The sequence below is a fragment of the Ambystoma mexicanum genome, chromosome 10, assembly GCF_040938575.1.
Source record: "Ambystoma mexicanum isolate Mex_15411 chromosome 10, UKY_AmexF1_1, whole genome shotgun sequence".
Taxonomy (NCBI): domain Eukaryota; kingdom Metazoa; phylum Chordata; class Amphibia; order Caudata; family Ambystomatidae; genus Ambystoma; species Ambystoma mexicanum.
The window spans coordinates 473,043,689-473,064,342 of record NC_090932.1 but is presented as its reverse complement, the minus strand read 5'-3'; positions in this window follow the sequence as shown (position 1 = coordinate 473,064,342).

Below are 20,654 nucleotides of genomic sequence, written 5' to 3'. Positions count from 1 at the left end.
TGCCAGCAGCATTCAGCAGGGATATGAGTCTATAATTCCCCAGGAGGCTCCTGTCACCCTTCTTCTTGAAAATGGGCAAGGTTTCCACCTCACACCAGGATTTTGGAACCTTCCTGATAGTGGCAACAGAATTAAGAACTCGGCTCAATGTAGGCGCCCAGGTAGACTACTTATCTTTTAGAGGTCAATGAGGGTTTTGTCTGGGCCTGGTGCCATCCCGGCTCCCAGACTCTTGAATGCTTCCTTCACCTCGTGTAAGAAAATCTTACCCTATAGCTGCGTTGCTACAACTGGAACAAACCTCCCTGGTGCCCTCCTGTCGGCCCATTTTTAGTTTACGGAAGTAGTGGTGCCAGGTATCCAGAGATATTCGGCATTTCACAGCATCCAGCATGTTCAAGACCTTCCCTGCTACCAGCTCCCAAAATCTGATAAAATCACCCGCTCTATAGGTGGACAATAAATCATCCTTGGTATCCAGAGGTCGAGGAGAGAGGAGAGAGAACTACAGCTGCCTCGCTATCCCTGCAGTGAGAGAAGCTGAATTTCCATACCCGGCTGGTTGGACACATGACAGCAGCCCTGAAAAAGGGTAAAATGACACAACCCAGGAACTGTGCCCTCATTGTTATACATTGCTGGGGGCAAAAATAATCTCCACCAAGCAAGCAGCCATTTACTTGTGAACCTTTATCTTTCTGTTCTGAATAGCGCTGAATATGCCGAAGCGCCAAGCCACCGCAGCCATTACAGCAGTCACAGAGAAGCACGTGCCCTTGGGCAAGAGGCTCTTGCACTCTGATCTATCCTTAACCCCACTACAGGGAACAACAATGAAGGAAACACCTGAAAATGTGGAGGCAATTGTGAAATCCCCAGAGATTAATTTGGCAGTGTCCTCTAAGGCAAAGAAAAATAAATGGAACCGGACGCCCATTCCAGAGGTTACAGGAGGCCCATCACCGGCATCACAAGGCCCAACTGGAGCCACTGCAAACCGCAGCACTAACACCAGATACTCCAACCAGGAACCCACAAGGGGCTACAAGCCAGTACCAATAGCCTTGATAAAGACCCTCGGGTCGAAACACGTGCCGGCTGACAACAAGGGGATTCAAGAACCCCCAAATGTACTATATGTATATGACAACATAAACCAACCACTTGCACAAATAAAAGCGAAATTACATCGCAATTTACAACGTTTAAGAACAATTCTTTTCAAACCCATTGAGCAAGATAGCCAGGAACGAACCCCCCCTTCTCCTACTCAACAAATGAGGTGTTTGGCTAAACCTCAAACCAGTTACTGGTGATCTTGCAACCTGCCTTTTCTCCACGATGCACCAAGAATACAGAGTCTAGCAAGGTCACTTCCAAATCTAGAGCCAACTACTCTTCCACTATCCAATCATCACACACCTTGACCTGCAGCTGACTGGGGTTAAAGATGGAAGTACAGGTCATCTACAGATCAATAAGGTGCTGTCAGGACAGTTTTTCTGAAGTCCAACTAAGGGCTTAGAAAAACCATTCAACTGAGGCAGTACAAGACTCCACTCTTAGTATAAGGCTGTACCACCTGAGCTCAGGGTAGCATAGACATGGAAGCCAGGCTTATCTTAGGAGGGAGTGAGGGCAGTAGACACAGTACAAATGAAATTGTAATACAAATGATCCAAAGAAACACTGAAACACTATGTATTGTAAAAATAAAGGATTTATTTAAATACAGGTAGGCCCAGATAAATCTAGGGGTACGTAAGTAATAACACATTATAACAAATCACAGTATAAAAACACAACACTATACTTGAAAGCACACAGACCCAAGTATAAACCTTATTTGGAACACCTAACAGTAGTTCTAGGGAAGTCAAAACCTTGTTATACACATTTAGTATAGGTCAAGCCTATTCTTTGGGAGTAAAAGACCAATGGTTACTTTCAGATTACATTCAGTAATACAAGGGGAGTAGGCCCTTCCAGTTGTTCACTGACTCTTGGAACAAATCTCACAGTCAACTGGACAATATACTTTTTTTGAATAATGAAACACTTATCTAAGGTGCAGTAAAAACCTATAACTACTTTTGTCATAATACACAGTTATACCAGGTGAGTAAACCCTAAGGATGTAATATAACATTACAGATGCTTTTGAAATCCAGGAACCCCAGATTGAGGTAAGCAATAACTCTGGTAACTTTTTTGGATGGTACACAGCTAACACAAGGTAAGTAAAACCAGTATACTTTAACTTCACAAAGAAGGGGAAAGTAAAACCCAATGTCACACTTTACTGAATAGTTATTCTATGTAGGCAACAACCTAATGTAAACTTATTAAGGACAGGCTAGCAGCAAGTCAGGGGATGCAAAACCCAGTTGGGGGACACTCATACAGTTATCCTAACAGGACTAACCTGGTGACACCAACAGTTGGAGGACACTCATACAATTACCCTACAGGAATAATCTGGTGAAACCAACACATTACTTTTGTAAAGAGGCACAACCTAATCAAAGGAGAGTAAAATACCTCACATCTACTTTCTATTAGTCTGGCAAAACAGTGGCTAAGGAAAACAAGATGTTAACCATACTTTTTAGAATAGTGCATCACACATTCACGATCAGTAAGAACTTTTGTAACTTTTCACACTTAGAATTACAGTTACCAACCAAGTCTTTACAAGTAAGTAAAACACTTGATTTATTTTCTAGGCAGAAGTCCCAATCCCTTCAAAGTCGTTCCCTTATTCTTGGAGCTTGAGTGTTCTCAGTGGCAGAAGGGGGTCACTAGGACTAGTGACCAACAGGCAGTGTTAGAGTACGTTCTTTAGCAGCAAACGTCAGAGTTTCTTAGGAAAACTGGGCAAACAGGTGAGTGCTTTACTTTTAGAGCTAGAAGAGGGCCCAGGAGCTTCACAGAAGACACCCTAGCAGGATTCTAGCAGTGGGACTGGGTGCACTGGACGAGGGACCTCCCAATCACAGAAAACACCCCAAAGCTACACAGAAATCCCAACAGGCTTAAGGTAAGTACATACCCAAGCCAACACAGTACCTCAGCAATGAAGAAGAGATTGCAGCAGGAGAACTTCAGGGACTGCAGCCAAATACCCGGTCAGTGGATTCCTTGTCCTGGAGACTGAACACAAGACCTCAGAAGGGACTTTGCAGCAGGGATCGATGAAGAAGGCTCTAAGCAAGATTCCCCATACGGCTGAATGCGGTTCTGCGGATTCGGCGCTAGGCTTCGGGTTCGGGTCGTCGTTTTCGGAGTCCCCAGAAAACAACTCCTCTGTGTCGGTGGTTCTCTTTGAGAACACCATGAGGGAAATTCGGGAGTGCTCCATAACCAACATCAGACAACAGGGGAGGGAGAGCATAGGGAGGATAAACTTCCATTCCAATAAGTATGACAGCACTATTCAAGAAAAAAAGGAAACTGGGAGAGGAATCGTGGTCTATCACAAATACTGTAACCTCTATGGCTTCCCACAGCGATGAGACCAAACCTGCCAAATCTAGATAGGTAAAATGGCTGAAAAACCATAAATAATCCAAGGAATGCCAATCATGGAGGGAATTCGTGCACACCCCATTAACTAATGACATAAAAAACCTTTGACGAATAGTCAACGCAAAAGAACGTAGTGGGGAGGTACTTAATGCTGTGCGAGAGCATGTCTGGATGGGCCACATCAATCAGGTTCTGGGCAGAGAGTTGCCAGTTAATGAAGGATGGAAGATACCAGTAGCAAACTGGTTGTATGGCCTAGAATCTAGGGATATCTTCGGGCTGATTGGAAACAGCAAGGCCTTATGCAGCACCCAAGTAAAAGGTTAACCGCTTTTATGGTAATTGGCATTACACCGACTGTTTAAGTGTATGGAGAAGCTCCAGATGATACCTAGTTCGTGGCGGGATAGTATAATTTTGCCCATGCTAAAAAAGGGAAGACATGAGGATCCCAATAATAACCGCCTCCATGCTATGCTAAATGTGCCGGCAAAAATCTTTGCGTGGACACTTTTGAAGGATCTTGAGGCATGGACGAATGAGACTAATATTATTTCTCTAAATCAAACTGGTTTCTGAAAAGATTTGAGTACGAATATCAATATCCTTTCCTTAACCACCATAATACCGCAGGCAGATATCGGGAAATGTCCAGTTTATGCAGAGTTTATCGATTCTAGCGCCGCATCCGATACAGTGGATCAAATTAGGCAGTGGCGTAAATTGGAAAGTAATCACATACCACCAGGGTTATTAGAAATGCTCACCCTGTTATACTCACAAACCAGAATTAAAATCAGGTTGAATAATCATGGTAGCACCACGGCTTGGATAGCCACATCCAAAGGCTTGAAACATGGATGTACATTGGCATCCATGTGTTTCAATTTATATTTGGCAGATCTAGGCGAAGCCTTGAGGAATCCGTCGACTATCCCTCCTAAATTAGGATCAGTGCTGATCCAGTCATTGGTATATGCAAACGACCTGGCCATTTTAGATCTTACACAAGGCGGCCTTCAAGCCACACTGAACAAACTAGCAGCGTACATGGAGGAAAACTCCCCGGTGATAAATATTACAAAAACTAAATTTGTGATATTTGGCTCGGGGAGAAGAAAATGGAAAACACGAAAATGGAGGATTAATGGCACACCATTGGATGTGGTTCATTCCTACAAATATCTTGGAATGCATCTGAACAGAAGACCGAGTAGCACCACCCATTTTGAAGAAATCCGTCTCTGTATTAATGCCACCTTGGGTGGTCTCTGCTGCTTCGCTCATAATGGTGGGGGGTACTCAATTGGCACGCTGATCCAATTGTATCAATCTAATATCACAACAATAGTACTTTATGGTACCAAAATTTGGGCACCCTTCGTGTTGGAGGAGTCGACCAAACTGGAGGCATGCCTATTGAAAAGTCTACTGCGGTTGCCATGGCGTACAGTGATTGAGATGATGTACCTGGAATTTACTGTCTCCCCTATAGTAAGGAGGGTGATTATGTGTTGTCTTGTTGCCCTATGGAAGCTCTATAATGCCCCAGCAGACTCCCTGCTGGCTCTGACAGCCGATGCTTATTCCTCATGTGCAACTAGGATGAAAACTAGCATTGTGGGAAAAATGTACAATCTAGATAAGAAGTGGCTAACAGGCGCACCTGAGCACACACTAAATATGTCTCTTCGACTATTCAAAAAGACCATGAAGAGCATACTAGCAAGGCATGACCAGGCACAAGCTTTGCTTGATCTATCTACTAGAAACAATGCCAAGGAATGTGTGTCTTATATCTCCATTAGAGGCAAAATACCTAACTATATCAGACAGTTTGTTAGTAACTACCTGATATGGGAATACCTGTACTTGAAATTCTATACGGCTACAACTGGGGAGATTGACGGTGTCTGGCATCGGTCCTTTACAGCTAACAGTGACTGACGACTATGTGGGCCACTGACACTCGAAACAGTCAGATATTTGCTATTTGACTGCAGTTCTCTGGGTGAACGCAAGGCTAGCAGCTGGGATGGTGGGCGATATAGCAGGAAATACATTGTGGTCCGTATTTATGAGTGGCAATAATCATGCCTGCATTATTTATTTGGCTTTGTTTAGGAGAAAAGTTGAGGACATTTTTAAATTATGAATGTGATAGTTACTGCCTAGTATGGAAGTGTATATGAAAATGTTTTCTATTTTGTAAAGTTGAACAAATTGTATCACAAATAAAACAATAAACAAATAATCCCATTTGTTGTTTGCAATCAAGAACTTCTTTTTCTGGATAGTATCTTTATTCACTGACCTACATTAATGGATAACTCCATGTTGTCTCATGCTCAACTCTTCTAAAACTTAAGTCATCCATCTTCCAGCCTCTACTGCTCTTCCACCTCTCATTTCCCGTATTTCCTTTCTCTCAAACCTTCTCTCATCCCCCCATATGAGGCTCTAAATCTTGGATTCCTCTTCAATAGAGATCTTAAGCTCCAGCACTTTATCACCTATGAAGCAACAGCTAACAGGAACAACCTTCTCAACAATCACAAGACCCAACCTCAATGATCACTGTGCTGAAACTCTTACCGCTGATCCTCAGCCACCTTGAGTACTGATCAAATGTCATTTTCCCACCTCTGTGACATTAATCCTCTTTACAAAGACCTCACCGTTGCCACAATAACCCTCTACAGTCAACCCCCCCGTTTACCCACCTCTCCCAACTGCCTCAATGCAAGCTACCCAGTGTTGCAAATCCAGTTCCTTTACAAAGTGTTCTCCTCAACTCCCACTATCTAACATCCTCTATTTCCCACTTCTCTCCCAAAATCCTGCAGTCTTGCACCCTCCTCTACCTCTCTGTCCATCAGGCTCCTTGTACACCCTCTTCATCCGTGTTCCTATCTCTTTACTTGCCCTCTACACTGGAATGAATTCCCCCTGACATTGAAAATAACACATTCACTCATTTGAATCAGTAATGAAGACCCATCTCATGCACTTTGAAGGAATGTCCAAGCTCTCGCACAATAACCCCCCCTAAACTATCCTCCCCTTCCAATACTGCACTTACTGTACAACCCTTCAATGAATATCAGAATGGATGTTATACTCCATATATGTGCCCAGTCTTATGTCTTGCTCCTACCTCAGCCACGAGTCAATGATCCATGCTTGCTAATTCGTTTTGTGAGGCACCTATTTGAAATACTGTAAATGGAATGATTGATAATCTGTAACAATTTCTGCTCAAAAGACATGCCCACCTTAATGGCGACAACTACAAACAAAGTCGTATGTCAGAAACAACGGTCTCCAAACAGGCGACTTGAACAGGAAGCCCTTGGTTTATATTCTACTGGGCCTGCACCATTTAGGTGACTCACGTCTGCAAAGTGACATTTCCATGATCAAAAATGGTGACCCTTTGCTGTGAAAATAGGAAAAACACACCTATAGCATTCAGGTTGGGACAAACAGGCCTAGGATAGAAAAACACCATCCTTGCCAAAACGTTGCACACAATCCACATCCTCAGGGAGGACTCTGAAAGTATGTAGAATTCATGGCTTATATCCACGAGCCAGATAAGCAACACACGTCACCATACACTATACAAACCAGTCTCCCTAGATTAGGTACAGGAAAACCTCTTTGCTTCTCCCTACAAGATCTCCATAAAGTAACCAGACCCATAGGCGACACTAGAGGGTTGTAAAAGGGTAAGTTGCTGCCACCCCTATTTACTGATTTGCCTCCTTAATTGATGGCTTTCCCCCCTATCCCCCTGGCAAATAACTATTTTCAGGACTCTTAAAGGTGCTCCTTTGCCCAGCCGTCATTCACTCATTTGCAGGCTCTCTTTGCTCATCCTGTTTCTTTATTCTGGCATGAAAGGGATGGGGATCAATGCCTCTTGAATATCACTGGGGTTGGGGCCATCACTGTTAAAAGAAGGCTTCCTACATGCTGAGCACACCATTGTTTTCCAAATGTGCAGCTTACACTTCCATAGAAAAAATAAACAAGACATTTACAAACTGAAAATTGATTGTTAAACTTTTTGCACTCGTTTTTTAAAATAAATTGTTTATTTTTTGTGTCGGACTATCACACAAATACCCTGTGATTTGTATGCCCCTTGCTGTGTGTTTTATCACAGGATACAATTCGCATCATCATAACATAACTTTATTCGGCGCAGAAGCCATGAAAGTATAAATATCAACAACAATTTACAATATGAGTCGTGCCCACCATTTACACTAGCCAGAACAGAGCATGCCATAATAAAATAATCTCTGGAGCCCTGCTTCCTGCAAAGACCCTCTGACATAAGGACAGCTTTAGGCTTTGCCACAGGATGATCACCGGTGCTTGGGGAAGAGTCTGCTTGCCCTATTTCACCTGAAGGGAGTCGTATTTCCGCCTGTCAGTGCGGAGCCCTGATGCCCAGAATCCATGGGGTGTGGCCACAGTTCAATTGCACCATTAACCGGGGGAATGCGTGACTTGTAGGCTCTCATATGTCCCTGGCCACTCCAGTGTCACGAAATATTAGTTCAACTGAATCACCCTCCCCTATTTTTGGAATTCTAGTGCAATTGACAATATGATCCTTAGACACAAAAGGGCATCGCCCTATAGTTCTCAGCCAGTGTAAGCTTTTGTTATGGAGAGCATCCCTTAATTCTGGACAACCTGAGAGTGGTTTGGGGACTCTATGCAAGAACATTGTCCTGGTATCCGGGAGCCTGCAAAGCTTGGCTGGAAAATGAAGTGAGCTTTGAGACGGCAACCTCACGGTGGCAACTTGATGCAGGGGAACCTTTTGTACGTGGTTAAGCTGCAGGTGCTCAGCATGTTGCCCCTCGCTCCCGTGTACATTTGCATAGTTGTACTTAGTGTTTGCCTGTGTGGGATAAGCGTAGTTGGATGGGGGCCCTGAGTAGAATTAGTATCAATTCTGTTGCACATAGCGTGGCTACCTTCTCCCCGGTCTTGTGACATTTTACCCAGCAGCTGTTCTGTTATCAACCACTTCGGTGAGAGACAGTAACAATTTCTTGATCTTGGAATGCTCAGCCAGGACTAGGCTACAGTTGCAACAACATGCCGAATTGCCTGTGCCACCCTCCTCTTTCCCGTTTCAGGATAGTTAAGGTTGTGTGTTGGGTTGATAACTCATCCAGCTTCCCCTTTGGCGACGTCACCCCCTCCCCCCCCCACACACACACACCCTTTGAAAGTGAGGTAGCTATGCCATTTCCCCTATCTGATAGGGATTGCAGAATATCAGATACATCAATCTGCCTCATCCCAATGGACAAGCAGGTAACAAGCAGGGTTCGGGGCAGTTGGATCTGGGGTAAAGAGGAGCCCTTCTGAGGGCATCCGTTGTAGCTGCACAATTTGTGCAGAAGAATTAATGGAAGCCAGATCCTCCTATCCAATGGGGAATGGACAGCAGCCACCCAGCAGAGCAGTTTTGGTGCACGGCTGGGGCTCGGTGGTTGGCACAGGATTTGCCAATAAAGGTGTAATGGGGTCACCTGCCCCTGGCCTGCCCACAACTATCTTATCAGCATGTGATCATCGCCGAAGGCAGCAGTTGCTCTGATAGTTTCCTGGTGCACCTGATGTGGTCTGAGCAACTGTGTTTTCTAGTTTCTTGTTCCTCTTCAGCAGCTTTATTTTACACTTTGCATCCGATTCGGGGCCCGAGCCAAGCTCGGGACCATAAAACACAAGCATGGGGGGACTGGCCCATAGTCACTGTTGGGGGTCTCTCTGCGACCTTGATGCCGATGCCCATGAGCCCTCAACCCCACAGACTCAGCCAGAGATGTCTGTACAGTTCGGGCTCCCTGGTCGCACTGATGCGGCCGAGAACGCCCCCTTTATTTATAGTGCACATGGCAGTGTGCAACATCACGCCACCGTGTGCGCTTCCCTTAAAATGGCAGCACCACACTCTCCTTTTTCATGAGGACAAACAAATGTGCCTCAACAATTCCAGCACTAACAACTACACATCAAACAGTGCAAATAACCAAACTCCTTCCACAGCACCCCTTTAATCACAGCTGACCTGGATCCCCATAACAATTACAACTACACACAGGCCCTTCAGGATACTTGTCCTAGTACGTAGTTGGTGAGGCAAGCAGGTTTCCCTCGCTCTGTCCTCAGGGGGTACATCCTGCTGGCCTCCGGAATGAGTGATGCCTCAGGCAATGTTCCTTCTGCTGTAGACGAACTATGTCTTTTAAAGAAGCTCACGTTCCTGGTGACCGAAGATCTACCGTCTGATGCCGTCACCATGGTTCCCTTGATGGCTACCACATCCAGCGGTTCCGGTTCACACTGGAGGAACAGCTTTCCATGGGGGTGCCTATTTCGTATCAGCACCTCATCCCTGGGTTCTAGGCGTTGCGGGTAGAGCCCTCTCCTCGCATTCTCCTGCTTTGGCCGCAGCCGTCAATCAAGTTCCACCTGCCGATCGTTGATCACCCCAGGCTCCTTCTCGCCAACCTCAGGCAGCAGATCCCAGGGGCATCATTTGAACAGGGCCTCAGCCCGTGCCACCCCCGTCGATGCATGAGGAGTGGCCCGGTAGACCCTCAGAAAACTGATACAGCGCTCTTCGCAGACATCGTCCTTGGCGCTGCGCTATCCAGAATGTCTTGTCCACATGAGCCTTTCCGCCTCACCATTGGCTCATTGCCAGAGGGGGTGATCTTCCAGTGTTGGACCCCATACCCATCCATCAGTTCCGCAAAGTGCTCACTCTGAAAGGATGCCCCGTTGTCTGAGCACAGGGTGTGAGGAAAACTATGAGAGGCGAAGACTTTCTCGAGGGCCACGACCACATGTTCAAAAGACACTGAGTCCACAAACTCAACCTTTGGGTATCGGGAGTACTCATCCACCGCCACCAGGAAGTGTGTGCCTTGTGTGGTTGACCCAAAGTCAACATGCCCCACCTCCCAGGGGCACGTCCCTCTGGGCATGGTCTCAATGGCAGGCTCTCGTTGTGCGTGGGACGCCGCCTGGCACCAGACGCAGGTGGCGACATGTTCATCCACCCGCCGCTCAAGCTCTGGGAACCACACCTTGAGGCGTAGTCGGGCCTTTGTCTTTGCGGCCCCTTGGTGTCCTTGGTGGGACATACTTATCACCTCCTAGATCTTGGCTTGGGGCACGACAATCCAGTCACCCCTCAGCAGGAGGCCTGTGGCTGAGAATGACAGTTCCTCCCTCACCTTCCACAGTTGTTCCAGCACCACTTTTGCTTCTTGGGTGCGTCCGGCCAGGGATTCAAGCACGGGTTTCCATGACCCCTGCTGCATTGCGGTCTTCAGGATGTGAAAGCATTTGTCTCGAGCTGCTGCTGCCTCCAGTTCCTCTAGGGGCATGCCATTCAGGGTAGCCGCTTCCACCACCATATGCACATGGTCATCCGCCTCCTCCACACATGCGTCCGGTGTCTCGTCGCTGTCATTCCCCGGGTGATGGGACAGGTAGTCAGCTGCATTATTGATGCATGGTCTATACACTAGGGAAACCCCATACTCGATGAGTGCCAGCATCCATCATTCAATTCTCGCTGGTGGTTTGGAGGAGGATCCCGCCAGGATGGGAAGCAGCGGCTTGTGGTCCGTCACAACGGTCACCGGCCGGCCCAGGACATTTAGCCCGAAATGCCTGCACCCCCACAGGACAGCAAGGACCTCCCGCTCGATCTGGGAGTAGCGCTGCTAGGTGTCAGATAGCGCCTTGCTGGCATATGCTACTGGGTGAACGCTGTCATCCAGGCCAATTATCTCCAACCGGAGTGTTGGGTCGAAGAAGGCCATGGTGTCCTCAGCCGTGAGGGCGCCTTTGATATCTTCGAACGCTGTCTGCTCAAGAGGGCGGCATCACCACTGTTTCTTTCTTCATGAGGGCTCTCAAGGGCTCTGACCTGGATGCTAATTTCCTAATGAACCGACCACAGTACGTCACCATTCCAAGAAAACTCTGATACATTCTCCGGTGGTCGGGCCTCTTCAATGTATTTTACCTTCCTGTGGTCTGGTGACACACCCCCTTCCTTGAACATCAATCCAAAGAATTTGATGGCGATGCCCATGAGACCCCCACCCCAAAGACTCAGCCAGAGACGTCTGTACAGTTCGGTCTCCCCAGTCGCACTGACACGGCCGGGAACGCCCCCTTTATTCATAGTGCACGCAGCGGCATGCAACATCACGCCGCCGTGTGCGCTTCCCTTAAAGGGGAAGCACCACAGGGACTCTGTAGATTTCCCAGTAGGCCTCTGCACCCTGTGTCTCTTTTGTGTGGTATTTCAAAAATTGTTCCATCGGAAAAGGGTTGGGTTTGCTGAAAATGTATTTCCTGGGACTCTTTTGGTTTCCAGTCAACCCCTGAACTCAAGGGGTGTGGGTGCATGGATCTCCCCGATATCTTGGCCGAGTGACACCAGCATGGTGGACCGAGGGGAGTTGCAAAAAGGGAGACACAGCAGAACTCTGCCCTGACAGTCAGACAGTCAGTCAGCATGAGCAGCCCCACGCTTCGTCCCAGGCTTTGTTTTATGTTTGACACCGAAATAGTTTAAAGGAGAGGACTGGGCTCAGCCTTTTCAAAGTCGCATGCAAGGTTCCATCAAGTCAGCATGTCCCAACTGTAAGAATCCCTGCCTTGGGACCATGAAGAAAAAGGGTAAGGTAACCTCCGTGAGGTGCAGAGCAAGACCCCAACACTCCGACACAAGAGCAGAGTTCACAGCCTAAGCTCCGACTTGGCTGCATTTCTGCATGCATAGATGACAATTCTGGCCCCTATGGGCTGCGAACACCATGAGAGCCGCCAACACCCACCACTCTTTACCCCTGGTGGGCTTCAGCCCTGGCAGGCAAGTCTGCTGCTTATGAGTGTGAAGGGGCGTGGCGACAGAGGCAACAGTCCTCCAGTGTGCAGGGAACAGGAAACACCCTGAGGGCTGCCAACACCCACTGCCCTTGACTCTGGGCAGGATATAATTCTAAAGATGATATATGCTTTACAAACTGCTTAATCACAAATTCATGCTTCTATTGTGCTGACAGCAGTTAATATGATATTAAACTGCTGAGATACCGTCTCAGCCTTCTACTGTAGGGCATGTCTATGGATCCCAGAATGTGGTCGAAATAACTGCATTACAAACAGTGCAGTTTATGTACATGACTTCAAAGTCAACAGTATTTCATTTCAAGCCACACTAACCCTGTGCATAGATTCATTGAAGGTGTACCAGTGGCTGCTCATCCATAACAGGTGAAGAGGCACCGACCCATGAAAACACCAATTATGGAGGATCCCGCTGGGTGTAAACACTTAGTGCTCTTGGGCTGGTTTGAACCATCAAAGGGAAATGCAGTTTCCATTTGACAGTTCTGTTCCCCAGCAGCTCATGTCCAATGATCCATGCAATGCTGAGGGGGTGTTGCTTCCCAATCTTACATAGCCTATTAGAGATGCTGGCTCGGGAACTGCATATTTGTATACGTGAGGGTTTGCTCTTGCGCCTCCCCGAACATATGAATGGAGGGGGCATTTCATCATTAGCGCTTTGGCTCTTGCTTGTTTAGGCGAGAAACCAGGAAGTGCTATTTGCTTCTTGTCTCCTCTTCGTGCTACAAGGGAGCTGGAGTGTTAGGAGGAAACTTCAGGACAGGGGCTGAAGGTAAGTTAATTTAAATATGGGCTTGTATGCGTGTATGCTTATGTGGTGTGTAATGATTGAGTGTATGATGATGGGTGTGTGTGTGAATGGGAAAGTGCATGCTGCATGAGAATATTGTGTGAATCTGTGTGTGTTTGTGTGTGTATGTGTGTTTGCGAGTGTGTGTGTTTGTGCAGGGCTGTGGATATGCTTTTGTTGCAAGGGGGTTTGTTGCACAACCCAACTCCCCACTGGAAAAATAAGCTCCACATGCATGGTACTGGGACGGTCTCAGGGCGCAAACAAGGTATTTTTAGTTTGGGCTTTTAGGTGGATCTTGTGCCACCTATAAGCCAAAACTATTGTATTAGAGTACAGATAGAGGGAAATAGCACATGAGGAGGGACAAGCAGCTTGGAGGTGTTGTGTCATTAATTGTCCACCCATTGGGTGCCCCTTACTATGTCAATCCCTATAGCTATTCCTGCCCAGTTCCCGCCCTTCCTGCACAACACATCTCCTTGTGGGAAATCGTTGAGCTCACTTTAGTTAAGCCTTACCATCAAACGTTGCACCCAAATTGCCTGTCAGTTTTTTCTTCAAAGCAGTCTTCTGAGAATGAATGACTTATTTGGAGCTTTAAACATTGCTTACTGTGGCATTACATGTTGTATTGGGTATCTATGATAAAGCAAGCATGATGAGTGTTATTATGGAGCTAGACTGGCCTTTTAAAGGAATCAGTCTACCCATTTCTTACTGTGGCATGACTTGGGTCGGACATCTTTGATAAAGGAATCATGGTTATTGTTATTATGTGGCTAGACTGGCATTTTGATGCAGCCGGTTTGAGTATGTTTACATACTGTGGCATGGCATGTTTAATTGTAAAGTCAACTGGTGCATGTTCTTAAATGGGGATACTGCCATATAGTGGTATAACAAGCATGTACATGTTTTATGATAGTATCATTACTGGCATTATGTGCAAAGCAAACCTGAGTAGGTTCTTATATGTGAATTCTGGCACATATTGGTGCAGTCAGCATGGAAATGTGTGGGTAGAGCCAGCAAGTCAATATTGTTATACTGGCATTTATTGTTGGCAAAATCATAATGAAAATGTGTTGGGGAAATGCTCCTGTGTACTCTTAGTGGCTTGCAGAAGTTATCCTTCAAAACAAATTGAAAACTGTTTGGCTTTGTAGCTGATTTTTCAAAAAAAGAATGCTGTAAAATGCTCAATTTTAAGCCATTATTTAAAATAAATGTGGGGTTTGGGAGACCAGTCCAAACCCTCTTGATTGGTTCAGGCTCCATCGCTGTGCTCGGTTGTTCTGTAATATTTGGGGAATATATTTAGGACCCTCCAATTAAAAAATCAGTGGTCACCACTGGGATGTACAGCAAGAAACTGAAAACTGTAAACAATGATATGGGGCAAAGTGAGATTCCTGCACCCATTGCTAAAGAACCAAGGGAGCAGTTGCATCCTTTCCCCCTGCGCTCAGCGCCTGCATGTGATATTTCATCCGTTAAACAGACTACTTGAATATCATTTGAAACTGAGATATGAGTGATATCTCTCTGGTTAAACTGACTCATTGTGACTGGCTATTATGCAAAGATGAGCTAGAAGCAAGGTTTATTCTGCTAAATACCACCTCTAACTACACAGTATTTAAAGCTGTGAAGGGAGTGATGTATGCTTGGGTTAAAACGAATGTAGCCTCTTGCCGAGTGAAAAGGGCGTTTTTGTAACTGTTGAACATGAGTTAACTTTTTAGGATGCATATTAACTCGATGTAAAACTGTTCTTGTCTGAAACCTGTGCTGAACATGCTTGATGTCAAATTTTGTTAACCAGCTTGGTAAAATAACATAAACCAGTGAACCCTTATTTGATGTGCCACCACCCTGCCCACCCTCCGATGTTATCCATGTACCCCCTGGTATGCCCACCTAATACTGATGTCTTGTGACGCCACTGACCAAGCCCTCCTTTGCTCCTCAAACATCATAAACACACACTTAAAATTGACAACATAAACTGCTCTCCCAAAGATCATGGCGAGGTCTAATGGTAAATAAAAAAGTCAAGGTTCCACCGCCATTCTGCCATGATAGAAGGTATGGGTGAAGAAGGCATGTGTCCCAAATTCAGATATTGCTTATGCTGATGCTTTTGGAAAAAAAAATGTGTTTATGTTGAACAGGTACAAACAATGTTGTTTCAACAAAAAGTTTTTTTTTTTTTTTTACGGGTGCTTTCACAAAAACACTTTGCCAAAAAACTCCTAAACATTTTTTGGGGATGGGGGGGGGTGGGAAAGGGTAGATAAAGGGTTGGGGGAGATGGGTGGGAACAGTAACACATAGGTGGAGGAGGGGAGATTTTGGGGGACTGCCGAAAATAAAAATACACATTTCGATGAATTTTTTCAGCAAAATGTTTTCCTAAAAACACCCGTCGAAAAAAACGACTGTCGATGATAGGACATAGAACCGTTGAACGAGGGGCTCGCTGTTCGAAAGACTGCATATTCCAAGTGTTCTTTGTACCATTATGGTTACGGCTATTGTATGGCATGGTATTGCCATAGTCACTGTTATATCGCCAGGGTCTGCTACTACTGCAAGCTGACTCAAGCACACGCCACAGTATGAACCGCAAAGCTGTGCATTGCTGTAACTTCCCCTGCGAGCATTAAATAAACATGAAGCACTTTTCTTGCCAAAGCCTGATGAGTCATCAGTGTTTGACTTGACGAGGCAAACTAGCGAGGGAGCACCTGCCAGTATACTTTAATATACATTTCAATGCCAGATACTTGATTAAGTAGAAAGAAAAGCTCCAAGACTGAGATGTACATTTCGTAAAAACTAAAATAAAGTACAATCTCATAGATTCGTCTTCCCATCTTTCTTTTTCTGTGCACGACTAGAGCTTCAACACTAGGAAATAAAGTGATCATCAAGCGACCAGGCTTCCATAAGTAAACCTAGTATTGTTTAGCTAAAGAAAATGGATCTGAATTGGTATTTGATTAGCACCAGCTGTTCGTTTTGGGATGATTAATTAAGAGGACATTTGAAAGAATCTGAACATATGGATTTTAGCTGAAGTTTGGCTAAATGCCCCTGAGGGCTGCACGTGAATCCTTAAAATGTGTGAAGTGGTGAAACTGGAGGGAAAATAGTTGTATGTGAGAATCAAAATGAACTCCACCAATCACGGGTTTTAACTCATCTGATGCATCATCTATTGACTTCTAACACAAAGGGGTGGGTGCAGCAATGCATATACATATGAAAATGGATGCATGATTGCATCAGTGTAATTGGATTATACGATAAAGCAGTATACTTGAGGTATTCTGCAGGGTCTCATATGTTATCACGTACGTGTACTGTGCTCGTCACCATCGTTGTCTCACTCCATCTAGACTTCTCCCATTATTTAGATTCTTGAGACCCTGCAAGGGAGCTGCCAGACCTACATCTCTGTATAAAAGAAGGGAAGGTTGGGAGGGGTGGTGAAGTGAGAGGGAGTCGATGCAGTGGGCGATGATGGTGGGGAGGGGGACTACAGTAAAATGATCAAATTATAAGATCAGAGGAGATGTGGATGAGAATGACGGGATATGGTAGTGGCTATAGGGATGCATGTGTAATGATTGATGATAGCTATTGGTATTCATTAGGAGAGGGGACAGCTATGTAATGTACCATTATATGGTTATGGCAAAATCTAGATCAGGCAAAGCAAAGTAATAGATGAATTTCCTGATTGGATGTGTGATGGACTTGAGATGTGCTGGAGCGGGTCCTAGGATTATGAAGACTTTCACCAGGTCAATTTGTAAGACTGCCCCCAGACCCCTCTCTCGGAAGATAGAACGGGTTATGTCAAGGCAGTGCACTGATGTCCCTTGTCTATGGATACATTATGAGGCTGGGGATACTATATCAGCAGGGTGTGTATTTATTCCACCAACATAAATGTTCATCCTCACCGAGTGGAAGGCAGTCTTTGTTGTAGACAAGTTACAATATGGCGAGACAAGTAGAAGTGGTGACATTAGTGGGAAACAGTAACAGGATTTATTTTAAATCAATATATTCCTTGTTTTTGTTTTCAGCATGTAGGAAGCCATGCACATCAGCCCACTCAAACACTGCACATCCAAGAATGGAACATTTACAAGTCAGTTAATGTAAGCCTTCTTCAGAAGGGAGCAATATAAAGCAACACACAAATACACTTAAAAAATACACACTCTTAATTTTCTGAACCAGCAGATACCCATTTGGGATGGCTCACAGACAATACCTACACCCCCAGGTGACATCAATTATTAGGTTGCTATCACTGTTTGCATTAAGACCTTCTTAGGAGAGTATCAAAGAGAAGGGAGTTCAGAATAAGACAAGTATTCACACAGTTATTCTTAAGTAGGTAAGTACTTTGAAAAGAACCCACCAATGCAAAGTTAGTTAGCCCTTTCCTGGAAGGAAGGCAAAACACATAAGCAGAAGAGAGAAGAGTCATTCAGGGAGCCAGGCCAGCCAATGTTAATTTAACAAAAAGTCAAGGTGAACTGAAGCTCTTCTTGCAGGTAAGTAGAAAGTCTTTTCCAATGTTCAAAAAGTCTTTATAGAATAGAAGCAATCAAAGTAGGGCCACAAGCTGATTAGGCTTGTGAAGTAAAGAAGCAGCAAGCAACTCTACACATGCAACCAAGCAAGTCTTCAACGAGGACAAGCGGCTACAAATAAAAGGTACATTCTTTTAGACTTTTCAGTACCTTTAGGTTGAAGAAAAAGTGCAGCAGATGACTTTGGTTCCTGCGCAGCTCTGGAGATCTCGCTGTCCCTGGGCCTCAGTCATGGGGACAAGAGGGAGGACTTCTGGGGACTCCTGTACTGTAATGGGACGGTCACCGCTCGCAACTGGCAAACTTCAAACAAGTGGCTGTTTGGTGTTTCTCGCCTTGCGTCTACCGCAAATACTAACACTGCAGTTCCAGGCTGTCAAGGTGGGATTTCCTTGCGTCTTGGGGCCCACACTCTGTTGAGGGGGCTCGGGCTCGGTCAGTCCTGCTTCCTGGGAGTCTAGAGGATCTTCCTGGAGCTCTGGGCCAGCTTAAAAGCAACGCACACAAACTGGTGTTCCTCTCCCTGGCTATACGGTTCTAGCAGCGACTGCAGTGGATACTCGATCTTATTGAGAGGATGTCCAGGCTTACTTTGGAGTTGATTGGTCCCACCAACTCAAAAGGAGAAGTCGTCCTTGCAGGGGCTTCTCTGTCGATACAAATTTGGAGTTTCAGCACAGCAGCAGGGCTTCACCGGGCAAACCAATGGTCCAGGAGTTGCAGCAGGCATCCTCTTAAAGTTCTTCTTCAGATTACTTCATCCAGTGGTCGACTCTGCCTTCCAAGCCAAAAAGCCTTGCCTCTTATGCCGCTTGCTCCCTTTCATTCCAGCCCAGCTGTCAGTCACCCAGCAGGATGGTTGTCATTGCCGGACAGACAGCCCGTCAATCACCTAAGTGTGCATTCTGTCTCATAGGAGACTAAGCACATGGAGTTTTGGGCACCTCCTTTGCTTCCTGCCCCTGTCAGACACCCTGGATCCAGAGGCAGGCTTCACTAGTGAATCCCGCCAAAGGCAAAATGAACAAAGGAACCAAACCTGATTTGGCCCACAGAGTAAATCTCAAGAATGACCTTTCCACAAAGAAATGGTGAAAAAAGAAGACTGGGGCCGTTTTGACAAAAATGGCACCCATGGGTGCTTTACCGTGGCTGTGAACGCAGCCCGCGGTAAAATTCCATAATGGTAGTAAAAGGTAAACAACCGCCACCAGCCATTCAGTGAGGAAAGGGTAACATAAAAATCTTACATGAGAAGCTAGACAAAGGGGATACTTAGTAACCCCTCCAGCAGCCTAGTGTATGATAGTGTGTGCTGGGTCTAGAAAGTTACAAATGTAAGTAAAGTCAATTTCACTTTACTGCTCTGGGAAGCAGTTGTTTATTCCAGAGAAGGTATTTACACCTTTGGGAAATCCGAAAGACTTCCCTGTGACACTGCACTGAAGGTGCTGTGTGACACAATGTAAAAAATGATGCCTATGGAGTTTGTAAGACTCCATAACCAAAAAGAAACACATAGATCAAAATCACATTAAAATACATGAGAGAGTGAGAGAAAGGGTTTCACTCTCTCCAGATAAAAACAAAAAATCAAGTCCTCAAAATCCAACAAAGTTGCTGGGGGTCTCTAAGGTAGAGGGAATTAGCAAATTTTCTGAGAATTCTCCCTAACACTCGCCCCTCCCCCCAAGACTAAGGGGCAGGAGGATTTAATACACCCCTGGATGAATCTCCTTACTCCAGTCGATCATACTTTCTGGAGAGACCATCAGCATTTTGGTGATTACACCCTGACCTGTGTTCTATGGTAAAATCAAACCCCTGTAGGCTGATTTACCATCTTAACAATTTAGGATTCTCCCCCTTCATCTGCATTAACCAGCTCAAGGATTGGTGGTCTGTTTGAATTATAAAAGTAGATCCATACAAGTATGGTCCAAACTTCTTCAAAGACCACACAATGGCAAAACATTCACGTTCTATGGTTGCCCACCTTTTTTCAGGGTCCTTCAGTTTCCTACTGATGAAGCAGATTGGGTGTTCCCTGCCTTTCTCATCCAGCTGACTGAACTGCACCTTGTATTGGAAACATCAGTTTGTACAATAAAGGATTGGTTGTAGTCAGGAGCTCTCAAGACTGAAGCTTGAAGCTTTCTTAAGTCCTTCAAATACCTTAGTGCACTTCTCATTCCACCTGACCTTCTTGGGAAATTTGGGTGAGGAGATCACATTCAAGGGAGAAGCTATGGTCCCATAGTTCACAATGAAGTTACTATAGTAACCTGTCAGACCTAGAAAGGCTCTCACTTGGGTTTGAGTAGTAGGGGTGGCCCAGTCCTGTACAGCTTGTACCTTGCTAGGCAAAGGCCTTATTTCACCTCCTCCTACCTAATATCCAAGGTAGACCACTTTACTCTGACAGATTTGACATTTATTTGCCTTTATGGTTCGATTGGCCTGCTCAAGAGCCTTGAATACATATCCCAAGTAGGCAATATGTTCCTTCCAAGTAGTGCTGAACACTGCAATGTCATCCAAGTATGCCATGCAGAATAACCCCATCTTATTCAGAACATGATTCACCATCCTTTGGAATGTAGCAGGTGCATTCTTTAGTCCAAAAGGCATAACCTTAAACTGGTAGAGACCTCCTGGGTTTGAAAATGCAGTTGTCTCCTTGGCATGGTCCGTCAGAGCTAATTGCCAATAGCCTGATGTTAGGTCAAATGTACAGAGGCACTTGG